Source organism: Helianthus annuus, chromosome 11 (assembly GCF_002127325.2).
Source record: "Helianthus annuus cultivar XRQ/B chromosome 11, HanXRQr2.0-SUNRISE, whole genome shotgun sequence".
NCBI lineage: Eukaryota > Viridiplantae > Streptophyta > Magnoliopsida > Asterales > Asteraceae > Helianthus > Helianthus annuus.
This window is the reverse complement of record NC_035443.2, coordinates 37,171,167-37,191,971: the sequence shown is the minus strand read 5'-3', so window position 1 is coordinate 37,191,971 and position 20,805 is coordinate 37,171,167. Positions and strand designations below refer to the sequence as shown.

The 20,805-nt window shown below is 34.8% G+C and overlaps 1 long non-coding RNA gene and 1 pseudogene across 1 annotated transcript; one reads left to right on the top strand and one right to left on the bottom strand.

Annotated features, from left to right (window-relative positions):
* Nucleotides 1-930: 930 nt before the first annotated feature.
* Nucleotides 931-2,482, top strand: LOC110928133. The gene is made up of 4 exons (XR_002586162.2): nucleotides 931-1,703; nucleotides 1,777-2,001; nucleotides 2,079-2,152; nucleotides 2,238-2,482. It is a non-coding gene; the product is annotated as an uncharacterized LOC110928133 (long non-coding RNA).
* A 2,232-nt stretch (nucleotides 2,483-4,714) lies between these two features.
* On the bottom strand, nucleotides 4,715-6,088 carry LOC110928134 (annotated as a pseudogene).
* Between the last annotated feature and the right edge of the window lie 14,717 nt (nucleotides 6,089-20,805).

The window sequence follows — 20,805 nt, the reverse complement described above, 5'->3', positions numbered from 1 at the left end:
AAATGTTAATAAACAAATTGGTGAACTTTGATTTCCTTTTGGGAAAATCAAAAGGAACTTTTAGTTTTTTCTTCATACCAAATTGATTTTTATACTCTGAGAATGTTTATAAGCTTTGAAAAGTAAAGACGATCGACGCTTTTGTTTTCATTTCAAAACCAGCTGAGCTTAAACAAGCTTGAGCTAGTCTCTAAAAGTAAGTTGGTTTAGTAGCGAGCGCGAGCCCAAACTTCGCTTATCGAGTTCGAGCCGGCTCGCAAGCCTAAACGGTGTATGTAAATTTTAATTAATACAGTAAATATATATTCATTAATAATTACTATATATAGAATTATGAAAGTAGGGGAAGGTTCATTGGGGAACACTAAAAAAGTGGGGAACAGCGGGGAACCGACTCAAACGAACTCCGATTGGAGTCCAATCGGAATTCGTTTGAGTCGGTTCCCCGCTGTTCCCCACTTTTTTAGTGTTCCCCAATGAACCTTACACTATGAAAGTATAACTAAATCTTATATACTTATATGTGTATATATATTCTGTTATATATAAATCTATATAAAATAATAATTATAGTTCGTATAAATCTTTCGTATGATACCAATTGTTCTTTCTTAAAACAGAATCATGGACATCATAAAAAATCATCTATTATAGATAAAAATAATCGATGTTGTGAATGTTAATCTAGTACCATGATTCTTTAATTTATATCCTATGTCAAATGTCTAAAATGCCCTTTACATTGCAGGTCCTTTGCCTAGTTTCTATGGAGAAGTCTTTATCTCTAAAGTCAGAGCATGTTCGAGATGAGAAAGGGCATGTTTGGGTAAGCTTATTGAAACAACTTATTAACTTATTGGCTTCTTGGAAAAGTCAGGATTTTGTGACTTATTGACTTATTGGCTTTTCCCCTTCACATATACCCTCTTTGCCAAACATCATTTTAGAGTTTATGACTTTTCAAAAAGCCAATAAGTCAATAAGTTGTTTCAAAAAGCTTACCCAAACATGCCCAAAGTGTAGGTGTATGCTTTGACTTTTCTTGTTAATTATTTGACTTTCTTGTTAGTTATATGTTGTAGTTCATTTTCGCATAACAAATTGACCAGTTTCTTGTTAGCTATATGTTGTAGTTCATTTTCGTTTAACTAAACAATACTTCTGCCAAACAAAATTATTATTATATTATAGCGCTTTAATCATTTCTAAAGGATACTATTATTTAGACTAGAAGGTATGGGGGCCGGCTGAGGCCCGGCTAGGACCGGCGCCGGTCCCCCACACCGCCCCCCGGGGCTCGGCTCGGCACAACCGGCCACCCACAGCCGGGGTAGCCGGACCTTCTTCTCCTCTCTTCTCTCACATATACCTATACATACATACATATATATACATAAAGGGGTTCATCCCCCACCCCCTAGGTCCATCCCCTCTAAGCCACTTCTACGTGGCGCCTACGTGGCGGCTCATCCCCTCCAAGCCCATCCTCTCCATACCCTTTAGTCTTAAACATGTAGAATTCTATGTGGAACAACCAGGATCCAGATCAAGTAGTTGGAACAACTGCTATTTTGAAAGAGACCGATAGTTTAACCGTTACTGTTGATGACATTCTCAAAGCTGGAGCTAGCATATCATCAGCAATTACCAAAGAGGACACATGGCTATGTGGGTTTGGTAGCTGGTTCGATGCCCATTTTAAAGTGAGTTTTCGCTGCACTTAATACTTTCATAAAGCATTTTGCATGCTAAAAAGTTTGACATCTTCTAATGTAGATGTCGAGTATTCAAGTTTCGGTGGCTGTGTTCATAAACAGTAGTTGGATGATGGCATTCAGACATTGATATGTGATTTTAAATAATACAGACAGAAATGACAACTGCCGAAAAGGAACCTGACTAGAATACCAATTTTGACTGGAATCGGATTCAAGAAAGTGGACAGGAAGTTGAACCACTTTACGGGCCTGAGTATACAGGTCTTACCAATCTTGGTAACAGGTAATTTTTCTTCTTTTTGATGAAATACTTAAAAAGAAATCTATGCTAATGCCTCGTGGTTCCATTGTCTCATGCAGTTGCTATTTGGCTGCAACTATTTGGTCAGCTACAGGGACCTTCTATGTACTTTACTATTCTTTTTAAGGCTGATGTAAGTTTGTATTTTAAACTTCTCTTTGCGAGTTCACAATGAGGATTAGCTTAACCTTTATTTATTTGTTTACTATTCTTTTCAGGCATCCAGATATGAAGAGGCATGCAGAAAATTGCTACATTTTCACCGTGTAGAAGTTAAGATATGTCGTATGCGTTTGTTTATCTCTTTCGGCTACTAATTTTGACACTTGACAACACTAAGTTTGTTCTTTCAGCGAAATAAATGCTCGAGTTTTCTATTCAAATGCGGAGCAAAGAGAAGCGACAGTTGCTGCAGAGAGGCGTGCAGTTGATGAAAGAGTGGAAAAAGAATCGAACTAAAAAATAAGGTATTAATTGATATTTGAACTTTCCATTTTCCTTTTTCCTTTGTATTGCTTATTAAAATACATTACATGTGACGGTCTACAGGCCTGTAATGGAATCGATAACAACTTTGTGGTTATAATTCAGAAAGGAATCGATCCTCCATGGTTGGATATTCTTGCTAGGGCGGGGGTAGCTGATACTAGATCAAAAGGAGAAATATGGAGTGATTGGTTTTGGCTTGTATGATTCATCACAAAAGTGCAGTTCCAACATATTTGATGTTTTGATTTGGATGTTTTATTATGATCAACATAGGATATTTGTTATGATTTTCAAATTCCATAAATGGTTACATTTTAAATTCTAGTACTTATAAATAGATATAAGGTAGCAAATATAATAAATAAATAAATGGCAAAATGGTGATAGTGATAAAAACACGGTAGCAAAATGGTGTAAAAAAAGGTAGCAAACAAGCGAAAATGGTGACAAAAATGGGTAACAAAGCGGTGGCAAAAGGGAGCGGTAGCAAAATGGTGAGAAAAAACGGTAGCAAAACAGTGGCAAACAAACTGTAACAAAAACGGTAGCAAAAAACAAAGCGGTAGCAAATAGGTGGCAATAGGGCAATTGCTACGTGTGTTTTTTCTACCGAAATTTTGGTGGCAAAACGGTAGCAAAAGGGTTTTTCCCACCGTTTTGCGACCGAAAATGAGGTAGCAAAAACCCTTTTTTCTAGTAGTGTGGCCTTTTAAATAACTTTTGGCTTTTTGATCATAAAATTATCGGTCTATCCTCATCCTTAAAAATAAGAAGCAAACATGGAAGCTTATACTATCCTTTTTGGTCATTTTACCCTTTTCACCACAAATGTTAATCCTAACACTTTTTTTAAAAATATATTTAGAAAAATCATATGTTAATAAGCACTTTAAACTAAAATCACTTTTAAAGTTATATTAGCAATTTGTCTTGCTATCCTATGTAATTTACCCTAATGATTGGAATGAAATAACTACTGTGAATTTATTTAAAAAAAAAAGCAATTTTGACAACATAGTTTACATGTCATCTTGTTTGAAATTAAAACAAAAATACATATTATAATATTTTAACATATTTATCCCAACAAATTGTTTGACTAGCTTAGGTAAACGAGTTACAAGGATTGTTTTCGGGTTACACTGTTTTAGATATGCATAGTTTACGATTGATATATTTAACATGAACAAATATATGGACTGTGTTGGATTTAACAATTCAACCCGTCAACTCTAGTGTTGGAGTGTTAGCATAATCATCCATATTTATTAGTCTTAACCAATTACCACTTATGATTGAAATTTGAAAGGAAAAAAAATCCTACACAAATGAAAATTATTATTATTATATTAAACATATATGGTATGAGCCTTAGAAGAAACACCGAAAATAAAGAAGCTCAAAACCGATGTCAACACTCTACGTTATAGGTTGAGATCCGTAGTCCATTTTTGTACCATAACTAGTTTACACCAGCCCACGTTGTGAGGCGGTAAGCGGAATATTTCTCGGTACATGTACATACTACTCATAACACAACTCAATAAAATTAGACATAAATTAAAATATACGTGTTAATGAATTTTTGTTTTTATAAAGTTTTGGAATTATAAAGTAACTTTATTAAAGGCCAAGAGTAGCAGCGGTTGTCCACCAATAGCTAACGGTCACTATTCCCTCGGGTTGATTCGTTATGGTAGCAAAGGGAAAAAGCTAAAAGTTGAAATACAAAAAGGAATAAAAGTAGAAAGACTAAACATGTACACTACCAAAAGTTAAAGTAGAAGGAAAACATGCATATAAACAAAGTTAACCAGTAAAATTTTTTTTTTCTAAAAACAAAGGGGCTAAACACGTATATAAACAAAGTTGAAGGTTTAAAAGTAAAACATAAAAAGCAACAATTAGTTATTTAAAAGAATAAAAGTACAGGGACTAAACATGTACACTACCAAAGTTTAAGCAGAAGGACTAAACACGCATATAAAAAAATTAACCTGTATGAAGAAAACTTTTTAAAAACAGAGGAGCAGAACCCGTGTATTAGCAAACCTGAAGGTTTAAAAGTTAAATACAAAATGAATCGACCAATGAGAAGGTGTCACGAAACTGAATATTTAAAAGTTAAATACAAAATGAATCGAACAATGAGGGGGTGCCAGCTGGCTGGCACTATTCCTCATGATTATTGTGTGTAAAATGGTACATAAAATTAAAAATAAATACGGATTATCAACTAATAATAAATACTTCAACAATTCAATCAATCCACTCAAGACTAAACCAAGTCAATAGAACTCAACCCTCTTTCTCAATATCTCCTGGAAAACCTGCAACTGCCAAACCCTGCTTCACAATAAAACGAACTTAATTATTGTACAAATTACACATTTTAATCATAATTTAAATTGAGCTTTAGCCTTTAACTAACAAGTTACCACACGTACGAGGTTTACAATAGACAATCACACGTTCCACTCTTACCCAACCTTGCTACCATTCACCACCGCCGTTAAACTCAACGGCACATCGTACACCTTCCGTCCATCCGGATAAAACAGCCCATAATTCCGTTCAGAAGTGGGTCCCACTTTCAAATCCTCATTAAAAAGCGCAAACAAATAAACATTCAAATGATCATCCGGTCTCAAAGGAGTCCCACCACCGGTAACCACTCTCCTAACCAAATTCCCGTTATATTCAGCCGCATTCTCTTCACCCGCACCGGTTTCATTCGGATCCCCAACCAAAGGCCACCCGGTTTCCGTAACCACCATTTTAACATCACTAAAATTTAACGCCTCCATTGCGGAGTTAACCGCGTCAAGTTGTGCGTCTAGTAAGTTTTTGTAAACGACACCGTTTTGATCGTCAATGTATCCGTCGTTATCACGGAACAACGCGTAATCTAACGAGATTTTACCCGAGTTAGCCGCGTAAGCGAAAAAAGGGTAAGCGTTTACCATGATGTAAGAGTTTGTTTCCCTAAGGAAATGGAGCATGGGTTTGATTAGCGTTTCGATTAACTCCGGGTTTAAACGAACCGGCTAATGGTGGGTAGGAATTACCCAATACGGTTAGCGGCACCGGTGTGGAAACTTTTAAGTTTAAATTGTATTTTGTTAACGAGGCATGCATGTTTTGCATGGCGGGTATTAAGAACGACGTCGTGTTGTTTGGGTCGTTGAAGACTTCGTTTCCAACCGCAATGGCGGTGATGTTGGTGGTTTGGGTGTAGGGGAGGATGTTGGATTGGACCCATGTGTCGGTGTAGGTTTGGTTTTGTGCGGCGGATGAGAGGTGTTCGTTGGGGAGGGCGACAATGACGGAGATGGTGGAGTTGGAGAGGGCGTTGAGGACGGTTGGGTCGGTGTCGAAGAGTTTGATGCGGGTGATGCCGTTGGTGTTTAGGAGTTGGATGACTTGAGTTGGGTTCGGGAGGTTGTTGGCGATACGGCCGTAGTTGATGCCGATTGTGCCGGTGGAGGATGTGATGTAGAGGAGTGATAAGAAGAGGGTGAGAAGGAGGAGGTGTGGTGGTGTTGGTGTGGCCATGGTGAAGGGGATGTTGGGTTGATGGAGTTAAGAGTGTTTAGGTATTTATAGAGAGGGGATGGTGAAAGGTGGTGGGGTGAAAGGAGTGGGGTAAAACTACATTTAGGGTTTTCTTTTCATGGGTAAAACCTAAATCATAATCATAAGATTAGTTTTTAAAATTGAGTGTAGAGGGAATTTGGGGTGATAAGCGTCTAAATGGGTGATTTTTCTTGGACTATATAAACAATTATACCCACAAACCGATGATAATAACTAAAAGTTAGGGAATGAGTTTGAATTAAAAAAACAAATAAATGAAAGATTAGATTCCCATCATAGATCCCAACATGGAGCAAAATGCATTTTAAATATGAAATATATAGGTCAAGAGGGTTTTCCTCATGAGGAGTGACCCAACCTATGTTTACTTAGGGGCTATTTGGTAATATCTGAATGATTAAGTGCTGAACTATTAAGAGGTCCGAACCATTAAGTGGTGAACCAGTAAGAGGTCTAAACCATTAAAAGCCAGTATAATGTTTAATCGTTCAAAGACAAATGTTTAACCAATTCAGATTAGAGCTCCTAACAATTCAGACTCTGTATAATGCTTAACCATTCAGAGGCAAATCTCTGAACCATTCAGACATCTGTTTTCGAAACAAACAATCTGAACCATTAAGTGCTGAACCAGTCAGTGGCGAAGCTTGAGATTTCCGACCGGGGGGTCGAAAACGTATATACCAAAAATTTCTGTAAAATCGAGGGGTCAAAAACATATATACCAAAAAAATTCTATACGAAAACTACATACTCTCCACTAAAGAACGAAAAGTTCGGGGGGTCGGCCGCCCCCTTCCGCCCCCACAAAGCTACGCCCATGGAACCAGTAATAGGTCTGAACCATTAAGAGTCTCTTTAAGAAGTAAACAAACAACCTCTTAGGCATGTGGCAGTGGTCAAGAGGGTTTTCCTCTTTTGGATGTAGAGTGACCAAAACTCATATTTTGAGGTGGGGAGTAATTTAGGGGTCTAACTTTGTTTAAACAAAAAATGAAATATTTGTTTTCCCTTTGAGGTTTTTTATATACATTCATAACTTGCAAGGTTAAAAACTTCGATCAACCTAGTAATTTAAGTATCACATAGCAATTTATCGATTAAATTGTCATATTTATCTTTAAGTTGTGTCTAAATATTTCTAATTTTTTTCATTGTTTTCTGTTTCCCTGTGGATACAAATTCAAAAAATAAATATGACCGTTATTTGAAATTGATTACGTTGTTTCATGCATACACTAAAGAAGTGGTGTCCAATCGCATCATAATTGAATGTGATTGAATAATTTACTAAGTTCAAACTTTAATATGATGAAAAGAAATGAATATATAATCAAAAGACAAAAAAAAAAAAAAATAAAACAAAAGTAGGTGATTAAGTGAGGTTTATTATTATTATTATTATTATTATTATTATTATTATTATTATTATTATTATTATTATTTTTTTTTTTTACTTTCCATCTTAATTATTTTTTTAAAGTGAAGAACCTAACTTATCGGCAGTCACTTGTCGAGTGTCGACTATGAAACTAGTAAAATCTAGCAAACCGAAGGAAACTAACTTTAAACGAGCGTAAATTTTAATTCGATGGAAGTCACATTTCTATAAGTGACTCAAAAAACATGTGTCAAGTTTTTCCTCTCCTCTCTCTTTGCAACATTGTCAATTTCAAATTAAAAAATGTATCTTTAAAACCTATAATAAAAAGAATTATCTTTAAAACCCTATATGTGTTAAATGAATTAAATAAATGTAACTATATATACTAAATAATTAAAAAATTATATATTTAAAAACTTCATGTTTTGTACGTATTGAATAAATTTAATTTTATATCCCAAATAATAAAAAAAATTATATCTTTAAAAACCTCGTGTGTTACAAGGGTTGCATAAACGTAATTTTTTATAGTAAATAACAAAAAGTTACATCTTTAAAAAAAACTCCTTTTATTACACGGGTTGAGTGAATTTAATTTTAGGGAAAATTACACTTTCATTTTTTATGCTTGTATCACATTGCAATAGATGTTCTTTAACTTCAGTAATTACAAGCACAATCCTTTATTTGTAAAAACCATTACATCGTTAGTCCTTTAGCACTAACCATGTTAAAATTTTCAGTTAAGTCTATTCAGACAAGGGCAGTTTAGTCTTTTTTACTTTATTTTTATAGTATTTAATAAATAATAGAATATAATATTTAAACACAAATGTAAATAACCCCCCTCCCCATCTCTCTCTCTAAAAGCTTACTGTCCTTCTTACTCTCTCTCTCTCTCTCTATCTCTCTCTCTCTCTCTCTCTCTCTAATCTCTAATCTCTAAAAGCTTGAATCAGACACTACAAACATCTTGTAACATCATATTTTGCTTGTTCCTCAACATCAACCAACCCTTCCTTCCCTTTCGCAAGCAGCCTTTTCACATGCCCAACATCATGATTCTTCCCAACTTGAAACGTAAACTCTTTCCCACACGACGTCTTCACATTAATCACTTGAATATCCGAAATCCAAATGTACAACATTCCCATCATTAACACCATAATCTTTAACCAAAGAATTGCTCCTAGATAGCTCTCTACCTCCACAAACCAACTTCTGATTCTTAACAACAAACCCCTTATAACTTTGAATCTGAAGCTTCACCAGCGCACTTGAATCTGACTCTGAAACCTACATAGGAACCACTTTACCAGATATAGCCAAATGAATCGTAATCTCATCTTGATTATTAACATATGAGAGCAAAATTGAGTCCTCATTACGTGGACTAATTGCAATAACACTTGTTGACGTCATCTTTTCCCTAAATTTGTTAACCAAAATTCTAACAGATCAGACACTTGATGTACGAATTAGGTCAAATCATGACGTGAAAACCCTCGATAGTGTAATTAACGTTCTGGAGTATCGAATTAGAAACCGAAACCTTAGAAATTATGTGTAATTATTACAGCGTTTAAGAGGAGTATAGGTGGTATTTATATATATTGATAAAATGTTTAATTTATGTTTGGTGTATACATGAAGATTTGTAGGTTCGGTAATGGGTTTTAATGGAGATTTATGATTTTAGCTTGGCTTGGGGAAGATGATGTTATGTGAAGAGAGATTATAAAGAGATAGGGAGGGGTTTGGATGGTGGTGGTGCTCGACTGCTGGTGGTGGGAGTCGGATTTGGTGATGGTGGCGGTTGGATTTGGTGGTGGTGCCATGATGGTGAAAGAAGAAATGGAAAAGAGAAAGAATGAAAAAGGTAAGAGATGAAGTGGGTTTCAATTTTTTCTTTAATTAAGTTGGTAAATGACTAAACTAACCTTAACTAATCAAACTTAATTGAAATTTTTAAACAACTTGGGGCTAAAGGACGTACGATGTAATGAGTTTTACAAATAAAGGATTGTAACTGTAATTATGAAATTAAAGGACATCCATTGCAATCCGATACAAACATAAAGGATGAAAAATGTAATTTACCCCTAACTTTGTATACCAAATAATAAAAAAGGTTATATCTTTAATAAAACTAAAGGATATACTCGATATGCGATGGATATGGTGATTGCGAAGATCGATATAATAATTCTTTTTAATAATGAAAACAAAAATAAATAATATAGTAATACACAATTTAGTTTTCGTGATAAATAATTTGTTTAATTTACAATTATCTTAAATTAACAATTTAAATTTGAGGATTATGTTTTATTAGAAAGATAGAAGGATTGTATTCGACATTCAAATTAGAATAAGACTGAATATCAATTTATTATTTATTTAATTAATATAAGATAAGTAGAAAAAGGCGGGAAAATGAAAAAGTAGACGCTTTCAATGGATGACATGTGTCACACATTAATTTCATTTAAAATAGATGATTCCAATGAATATATGGATTGAACATGGATATCCGTATTCAAAATTTCATGAGAAATAAAACTTATTCTTAATGTTATTTGTTTTTTATAAAGTTTATATCTGAATGTCATGTAAATGCACAATGAATACCGTATTTTAGTTGAAAATTGAACTCGGAAATAAAAGTATAGAACCAATAAACATTTATCTTGTTTGAAGAATTCCAAAAGGTAAATGCCTTAGAAGATTATGCTAAAGATGTCTGCAATAATTTGTCTCATGCGCCTGTAGAAGATCCAGATCTCAGAAGGTTATTAAGAGAAGACTATCTTGATCATATCATGAAAAAGAAGCCATATAAAGCAACAAGAGCACAATTTGCAGGATGGTCAACTAAATCCTTACTTGATGAAATGCTAAGGATTGAAAAGTTGCCCTTCAATCTAGAACTCAAACCAACACCTCCCAAGTGGAAAGTAGGAAAAAGGCCAAATGACAAAAAGACCCTGTAGTTGAAGAGGATGACGGAAGAAATGGTTGCAGCCAACTTTGGCACCATGAAATCAATGGCAAAATAGGATGAGCCAACAATCACAAAAAATTACAAGAAGCTTAAGAATTAAAAAGAAAAAGATCCCTCAATCCCAAGAAAGCCAGATTATGAACAAATAGACTTCCCCATAAAAACTTTAGTTGGTCCTTCAGAGCTTCCATATGCAAAGAACATCTCAACAGCTGCAAGAAGCTATCTCAAGAGATAAAAAAGAGATGTCAAAAGAAGATATGAAAATGTATCAATATGAGCTCAGGAAAGAAGGAATCATAAATGAGTTATGTATGGGCATCTAGATGCAAATCCAGAAGATCTACTTGGTAAAAATATTGGGAAGACCAGTTTCCCCAAACTCATCTTCAATAACTTTTGGCTCGGGGAATCCATCTAGCCTTAAAATTCTAAAATGGAAGTCTGATAAGACAAACCATGAATTAACTCTGCTAAGGGCTAATGGAGAAGTTCAAAAGATCTCCATGAATAGTGCTTTTGGCCTTAAGAATGAAGATTTGCAAGACCTACTTGGTCCTCAACTTGAAAGGGATCCAGAAGATAGCTACTTACTAAACTTTGAGTTACAATTCAAAGGGCAGATTAGAGAGAAGCTGATGAGAAACAAAGATTGATCAATTAAAGTTGAGTTTTGGCATCATCTGGTCTAAGGGGAGATTGTTGGACCTACAAAAGAACAGATGATTTCTGAAAGCCAAAACATGCTAATCAGATCAAGAAACAAACATATAATGATGCATACTCTTCCCAAAGATAGTGAATCTTGAACCACTAATTAGAACATTTGTTTGACGTTAGCAAAGATCAGTTTGAAGACTTGAAAGCTCTATCGAAGAAGAACAAAGCCCTGTTGAAGACAAAGCACTAGAGGAGAAGCCAAACATCTATTAGGCCTAAACAAATGTTTAGAACATGTCAACAACAGTTTGAAGAACAGACCTTTCAATGTAACAGTGTTAGTTTAGAATGAATATTAGCTATATTAGAACAGTTGTAAATTCGATCAGATGTTTCTAACATCCGTGGAATCTTCTGTTAGGAATGTTAGATGCCACTATTAGGGTAACGTTAGACTTGATAGCAAACAGATGTTTATACTTAGTATAAATAGATCTCACCTATTAGAGATCTATTTCATCACATCACTTGACATCCTTTTGTACGAACAGTTTGAGTGATCAAGCTGAGGAAGAGTTTGTATTATCATTATTGTAATTGTAATCTTTTGATTATCAATATAAAACACTTTTGGTATAACTCTCCAGTGATCATATAGTTCCGCTAAAACTCCATATTATTTTATCATTCATCCATAATTGTTAACCTAAAGCACATAAATGGAAACTCAGATCCTAACAGAGGATTATGATTCGATTTAGTTGTATAAATGATACAAGTATACTCAATAATAAATCCTAATGATAATAGCTTTAACTAGTTAGGATTTGTCAAACTTCAAATATTAAATCTAGTCTATTATCCCATTTGATCATATATATATACAATTAGGATTAGTGGTGTGTATTTACAAAGGATATATAATAAAACATTAAACAATCATATGTAACAAAAAATATCTTTAAATATGTAATATTTAACGATTATTAGGAAATGTAAATAATTTTAGAAGTTGTTTATATAAACGCACGACTTCTTACATTTATTTTTAGTATTTGGATATTTAAATTAGCAAGCTACCCTCGCCATCCTATTTTCTTGTTTATTAGTCAAATATTCAAATTAGCCCACATAACACACGACCTCCTCCTATTTAGTTTTGTAGTAGGATTTTACAATCTATATCTATCTTACTTCATTTGTATCGAATAACTTTAAAATACTCTACGGATGGCTTCCAATCAGTATCGATTCTTGATAGGTATGTAACCTTTTAGTATGATTAGTTTTTTTTCTATGGTTTCCCTACAAAAATGCAAACAAACGTTAATCTACCTATTAGAACTACGGTTCACATGCGCACACATATAAAGTTGCATCCAACCATAACTTATATTCGCTCGAGTTCTTAAACACACTAATTGTTAGTGGTTTGTGACCTCATAAACTTTTTAAAAAAAGCCGTTGCCCCGTAATATTGTTAAGAAATATCGATCCATCACATGACACAAGATTGATATGTAGAGGCTTTCAATGCAATGTTATTGATGCAGACATAGTTGTCTGGCATCATACAAGAAAGTGAGTATTTTTGCAAATAATACCTTTGTATCTTTCTGAGAACAACATGTTCTCATTCAAGCTGAAAATAAAACAATTTCCAATTCATCTCAACTTTTCCATTAAAATAGACGAATCTTAGTGTCAAATGATTCCCCATGTTGGTGTTTATCTTCCGGATTTTGTATTTTCGTATGGTCAACTTTATGTGGCATTATCAAGAGAAATATCACACGAAAATACAAAAAATGTTAGTACACTCTGCCAAAAATTTTAGACAAGACGGAGTATACACCTGAAATGTTGTTTATTAGGAAATGTTGCGTTGTGGATGACGAACTGCTTTTGAATCTAAATGTAATAATTTTTTAATGCATTATATGGTTTAAGCAAATACATTATAGATATATGGGTGAAAAATACTATACAAAGTGTGTTTCCTACAAAGTGTAGGAAGTGATCTTTGTCACACCTCAACCGATGGCGGAAACATCGGTGTGAGATGAAAACAAGATTGCTCGAGACTTCATAACACTATTTGCGACAATATTTAATTGAACAAAATTTCATTTCATAGATAAAAGTCAAGTACAACATTTGAATCAGAAAGTGCAACAAGTTCATAAAACAAATACAACATAATTCTCGAAACTTATACAACAAAACTAGATTTCTAAAGTGTGTATCTAGTCATCCCTAGTAGATTTCATCATCATCGTCCTCAATTTCCTGAAACACATTTCAAAGTATAGTTCAATACAAAAGCATTGGCGAGTATACAAGTTTGTCTAATAGCATAAGTATAAAAATGTTTAAACAATCAACATGGCAAAATCTGTTATCTAAAATTAACATACGGCTAACATGCAACTATAATTGTCAACCCAGAGATTACCGCTAGCGTAATCCTATCGTAGCAACGATAGGACTGTTCTGTTTTAACTTAACATGACCTCAAGAATACAGGTGGTGTTGGGTGTCGAATCCAACAAATAAATATAAAATAAACCTACTTAGACACACTAAAAATAGTATGAATGGAAGTCAGGTTCGTGTCCACAGGGATACAGATTAATTAATTAATTATGCCAAAATGTTTTAGACACAAATACAGTTATTTTGAAAGGGGGGGGGGGGAAGGGTTTAGTTTAAACTGGTATGTAAAATCAATATTTAATTTTAGATTTTGTAGGAATAAAAAGAAATGCTATAATTTAAGTGAATATAAAATTCAGATGTTAAAAACTAATTTCAACATCAGGGCAATTTCTTAATTCGGTACGACTTACGATCATTAACGGTCACGGTGCAATGATCCTTTTTGAATAATAGTTTGTATCGACATTAGACGTCACACAGTTCGGACCTCCACTCTATTTTATGTCTAACCAAAATCCGTTCGTTGATTAAAGCCAACCCGCTACTCTAAGCTCACGCAGTTCGGATTTTAGCATGCGGGTTGCGTGATAGAAGTGTCGATTATAATCAAGCACACACACGGTTCAGAATTTTTACCTATATTATATAATTCTATAACAATTTGGGTTCATAGACAAACTCAAAATATTATTTTGTTCCTAGTATCAAAAATTAAAATTTTATCAAAGTTCTAAAAATTGATTGAACGTTATTAGAAAAATTAATAAGTTGATCAAGTTTACTAACAATCTAATATTTTCTGGATCAAATCCGTATAAAAACAAGAATCATATAAACAAACCATTAAAACATAGAATCTAAAATAACTGTTTCACATAAGTTCATAAACCAAAACAAAGAAAATACGCCCCGATGCTGAAATTATAAAAGTCTAGCCGGACATGGTGGCTAGAACAATAAAATTAATATGAAACTAATCATCAAAAACTCAAACTTACGAAATAATGACTGACGAATTAATTGATGTTCTAGAAATCACAAAAGAAAAAAAATGCTTTCTTGCGATCTTCGTTCCAGCCATCCAGTCCCGATTCTCTCTGAAAGTTGTTGGTGATGATGATATATTATCTCCACTTGCCAAACTCATATGACCTGGTTCTTCATAAGCCCACTTCTCACAATAATCATCCAGTCCAAATTCAATGTAAATTAGCCTATGAAAATCAACTTTTCGAGCCCATCAATAATAGATTAGAATGTTGTATGAAATCCAACGTCCACTAAAGTTGCCAAAGTATTTAACTTTTTTTATACTTTTCTAATTCACTTTTAAGCCATTCTGATTTGAACAACTTTCTTTTCTTTCTCTCTTTTTTTTTTCAATCCGCACTTGTTTTAGCTTGTCTCGTCTCGAAACTTTTGTCATCCTTAGCAAGCGCTCCACACCTACAGTATCAACCAAAAACAACCACAGTAGATTCCATTCCACAAAAAACAAGCGTTTCACAAAATAACGAGGTATGACTACGAAACATGCATGATATGTGGTGAATTTTTAATATTAATATGCTATAAAACGTGCCTAAAAATGAAACTAACAGTGCGTTACTCCTATAGAACTATACATGTGAAGGGAGGGTTGTACAAAGTTAATGACAAGTATACCACATAAGAATGTTCCAGCAAGTATGAATTAAAGTATAACGTATTAAGCATGTATGAATGATTGTTTGTTTGTTTGTGAATAAGCATCAAGTATGTGTGTATGTGTGAGTTTAATAGCATGAATATGTTGCACCCAAAATGTGTAAAAAGTAAAACGGGGTCAAGTATACTCATGGTTTTGCAAAGTTTCCTTTGTTAAGATCCGCGAGTCAGAGGTTGAGAACGTTGGAACACCGAGGTTACCCTACAAGGGGTAAACGTAGGTGTGAGTCATTGGAGTTGAATGGAGGATTCGGATCGGGATGAAAGTATAAAAAGTATATATGTAAACACGAAAATATATCCTCTTTAGGCACTCGTTGTGACACTAAGTTACTGTGATTTCATGGGTCCTGGTTTGCCCATTAGAATCAGCAACGAAGAACTCAGAACTGACGTAAACGGATAACCGAATGTTCACAACACTAACCCACAGCTATAGAGTTAGCTGGGAGCTCGGTGGGTTCAAGATTTCACCAAGTTCCAAAACAGAAAAGTGTAATAGTTTGAATAAAGTAGAACTTCAACCTTTATCTTGGACCCCCATGTGCTGAGTTTCATCATTAGATTGCCAAGGCAAGCCTTGTGAAGACATCCAAGAGGTTAGCCAAGTGTGAAGATTTGAAGAAAAGTAGATGAAAATAGAAGAAAAGTATAAGAAATCAAGTAGAAAAATGATGAGTTATTGAGCTAAGACTCACTTAAGAGCTTCTGAAATGCCTTGTCCGAAATCTGAAAGTGCAGAGATATTAGAGAGAGTTGGAATGTGGGAAAGTGACAAGTGAGGAAATGAGTTCGTATTTATAGGGGCAAAGGGTGTTTGGTGCGAGTGAGTCAATCGCACTAAGGGACCTGTCCAGTCGCACGAAGAGACATGTCCAGTCGCTTGAAGGGGTTAAGTTTGACCGTTTTCACGCATTTCAACCGGTTTTAAGTATTTCAAGCATACGAGTGTGATGTTTAGGTATAAGTATAAGTAAAATGCATGTATAAACTAATATTGTAAGTATTCCAAGTATGAGTTTGCATATTTGAGTATGTATTCAAGTTGCATGTATAACACAAGTATGTATAAGATGATGCATAAAATAATCGAGTTTTATTAGGATTAACGCCTCGGATTACAACATTTGAAAAGGAAATACGAATACAATGGAATTCCAAGTTTCCAAAAACAGAGATACAAACATACTTTCTAAATAAGGAAAATACTAAAATGGGAAGCGTTACAATCTTAACCATTGAATGAGTGTGTTTGATGGTTTAGATCATCTTGGTGACATTTCGGTACTATGTGTGTCTTAAAAATTGAATGATTTAATTGATTGAGGGTAAATGTGTCATTTAGCTTGTTTTAAATAAATAACTGATCTTGACCATAAATCTCTCCACCTTTTTCGCAAGTCCCCCCCCATCCGTCTCTCTCTCTCTACCTTCATGAAGAAACACAACGTCAAGAAAACATATAGTGAATCATACAATATAACATATCGCGAAGAAATCCAAGAAAACACATCGTGAATCATACAATATAACACAACGTTATTTAACTTGTGTGGTGTGTTATACAATATAACACATTGTGAAGAAACCCAAAAATTATAAAACACAACGTCAAGAAAACATAAAAAAAAAACATGTCATTCGTGAATAATAACCGGTATAACACATCATGAATTAACCTATAATTGGTAAAACACATCATCAAGAAATTACAAAAATATATCCTTCCTAAAAAACACAACATCAATAATTACAAATACATCTCTTTCCTAAAAACATAAACTGCTATAACACATCGTGAATTAACTTGTAACTGGTAAAATACATCGTCAAGAAATTGTTCATAAAAGATTGTAACTGGTAAAACATATCATCAAGAAATGTTTTGTACATGATTCGTTAACAAGCAAAAAAACGAAAGCTATAACACATTGTGATGAACCTGTAACCAGTAAAACGCAATCAACCATTGCATTGTACATCACCATTTATTTGATCCGTAAATTCAACTGAAAAAAAACAAGAAAAAAACGAATAAAATATGCATCAGAAATCGATCTTCGTAGTTTAAAGTAAGTGCCGAATTTTGAATTGATTTGAGATATCTTGTTTCCTTAAAAATCTCATTTTTTGTTTAAAAGATAATCTTCCATAAATAATTTAATTAATCAATTACATTATGCCCTTTAGTAAAAAAATACCTAAATGGCACATGTCACAAGGAGAACATGTCCTACACTTTGTAGGAAAAGTAGGCTTTGTAGCCAACTCCTACCCATAGATATATATTTTTACAACACATTTTTTATGTTATTAATTCACACATTTTGGTCATTTTTACTCACTTGTTCATACTTCTCTTATAAAGAAATTAGGAAGCTGTTATGGATGAGACAAAGAGCAAAATGGAAGATGGATCATGTAACCACATGTAATTAAGATGTGTGAGCCAAACCTACTCCAGTAGATGTAGCAGTAAAAAAAGAGAAGATACAAGAAACTCCTCATCCAGTAGATGTAGTGGTGAAAGAAGAACAAGAAACTCCCTCTGACTATTTTTTTAACAATCTTAACGACAAAGAATGGTGGTTGGAAAATCTGGATGCGATAAGGTAGGGAAGATAAGTCTGAGGTGGAGGTATCCCCATTTAATGGTAAGGTGTGCTCATCAAACCGAGCATGACGGGTGATATAAATGCGCGAGGTACTCGGGTCAAGGCATTTGAAGCCTTTGTATTGGGTATAATAGCCGATAAAAATACATGTCAAGCTCCGCGGAGCTAATTTGTGTGTCGAGTAGTCATGAATATAAGGATAAGCACGACAACCAAAAACCCGAAAATTATTATAAATTGGTCGCTTGAGAAATAACACCTCAAAGGGTGATTTATCTTCCAAAATATTGGTGGGTAGGCGATTAATAATATAGACCGCGATACTAAAAGCATGTACCCAATATGATGGAGAAAGATTGTTATTAAAAACGAGTTCTAAACCCGTCTCAACAATATGTCTATGCTTTCTTTCGGCACGTCCATTTTATTGGAGAGTGTATGGACAAGATATTCTATGAAAAGTGTCATTATCATCAAATAGTCGTTTCACACGATGATTAAGAAACTCGATGCCTCCATAACTTTTGTCACAGCCCCAGATCCCTAGTTCCCGGGAACGGGCGGCCGTGAGCCAGTTTCGGTGGTATCATGTTAATTACTTATTTGGCATCGAAAATTTTCATCAGGACCGTAGTTAGGAAATATTAAATCAGAGTAAACCACCATATTTTATAATATTAAACAAATGGGTAAAACCCAAGTTTTTTATTACAAACTGATTTACAGGGATATCCCACTTTATTGAAATAAACGCTTTCTTTTATTTAGGTAACTTTTATAGCCACTTTTCCAAGCCTTCAGTGCTGTCCAGCTGGCTTCTAATTGACTTTCACATTGTGTTACCTGAAACGCGTTTTAAAAAGGTTTTGTCAGTGGGAAATACTGGTGAGTGAATCCTAGTTTAATCAAGAAATATTAATTTAATTTAAACAGTATTGAGGGCGATTACAATGTTTATATCTACCCAATTACTCATTCAGTACTGTCAATCCTGACTTGTGGGTCATATTACACATTGGCTAACTCTTCGTCCAATGGTAACGTTACTCACATTTTGTATACAAAACCCCAACATACCGGCAGTAATTGTAGAATTACAAAGACTCAATCACTGCTAAATTGCATTGTAAAAAGGTTAAGGTTTTGTAAAAACTGTTAACAAAAAGGAGATTACTCACATTGCTGTCTTAGGTTATTCTTTAGGGTTTCCTGGTGAATATCTATAATTTACACAAATGCACGTGTGTTAGTATAATAACCCTTTTTAACATTAGTAATACCCTCCCCGAGACGGCATTCCAACGACTACGTCGGGCAGAACCACGACAGCCGTTACGGAACCCTAGATCAATCGGGCAGCGTATCTAATACGTCTCCAGGGGTTATAATACTTACATCGTAGCAGAACCTCGCTATTTTAGGGGGTATAATGCCCGGGTATAGTAACGCCACTACAGAAAATTAAGAAAGAAAGAAAGAATTTGAGCGATCGGACTGAAGACCCGATGCGTGCTATTTATAGGGCTGAAATCAGTCTTCCTCGCAGCCCGCGTGGGATATGGGCTGGACTTACGCGGCCCGCATTGACTCCGGTCAACTGCGTAGCTTGGCCCGGTCATCGTATAGCTTCGCCGTGTGTTGGGCCACGTGGCGGCCCAGGGCTGTGCCACAATTCAGGGCACTCGCTGCCCGCATGGACTTAAGCGAGATCATATGCGGCCCGCATGAACTTAAGGTTTTGGCGAAGTCTGGCTATACCCTGATGCGGCCCGCGTTAAGTTGAGGTGAGGTCAATGCGGCCCGCCTCAACTTAATAATTATTGTTTTTAATTTATTTTATATGTTATATTTGTATTTTGGATTCGGTTTTCACATACGGGTGCATATAAAGACATGTTGAGACATTTTAAGATATATTAGGGTGTAAAAATTATTAGGAGGACATCGATTTTACTGAGGGTTGTTATATCCTCCCCACCTTGTTTTAGAGCTCGTCCTCGAGATCTACTGGAACAAGTGTGGATATTTCCTTTGCATTTCTGATTCAAGTTCCCATGTGTACTCAGGTCCTCTTTTGGAGTCCCACTTCACTTTGACCAGAACTAATCTCTTATGTTTGAGATTCTTAATTTTCCTATCTTCAATTTGTAGAGGTCTCTCTACAAATTTGAGTTGTTCATTTACCTCTATATCCTTGAGAGGTACTGTTTTGGTCAAAAATCACACAAGGATTATGCAACCAAACTCTTTGTAAATGGGGAATGATGCTTGATATGATGAACAAAGATAAGGATCACTTAAATGAAAATTGCACAAGTGACACAAGGATTTATACGAGGAAAAAGCCCTTGATCAATGAATGATCTTCGGCATAAAAAACCTCGGGTGATGGAAACTACCGATCACCAAACTTCAATATAACAAACAATGTTTACAACTTTGGATGGTAACGAGCTAGGTACAAGGATTACTATAGTATCGTCTGTTAGAGCGTGTGATAAATGTGTTGTGTCTTATGAATGCTGTAGAGTGCCATTTATATAAGCGTGTGTGGTTGAATTTTAGGCAAGTCACCTAACTACTAGCTCGTTACCCCTTTAGAAATAGAAGTAAATTTAGCCTAACTAATTGCCCGTAAAATGTGCTAAGTTTCCATATTCTCCACAACGTCTATTTCCGGTGATGTATGTGCGAGATTTACGTGAAAGATTCCTTAATAACGTTGCCAGGACCAGGTCCAACTCGTAATCCCTGCAAAACAACATTAAATTCAAAGAGAACAATCGTTAGTGTTAGGGCTGGATTTTTATAATACATGATCTTTACACGTGATCCTAACCAGTGATCCTTGTTTCTTTGGCAGATAGTGATCCTCAGCGGAGTTCCAGGAT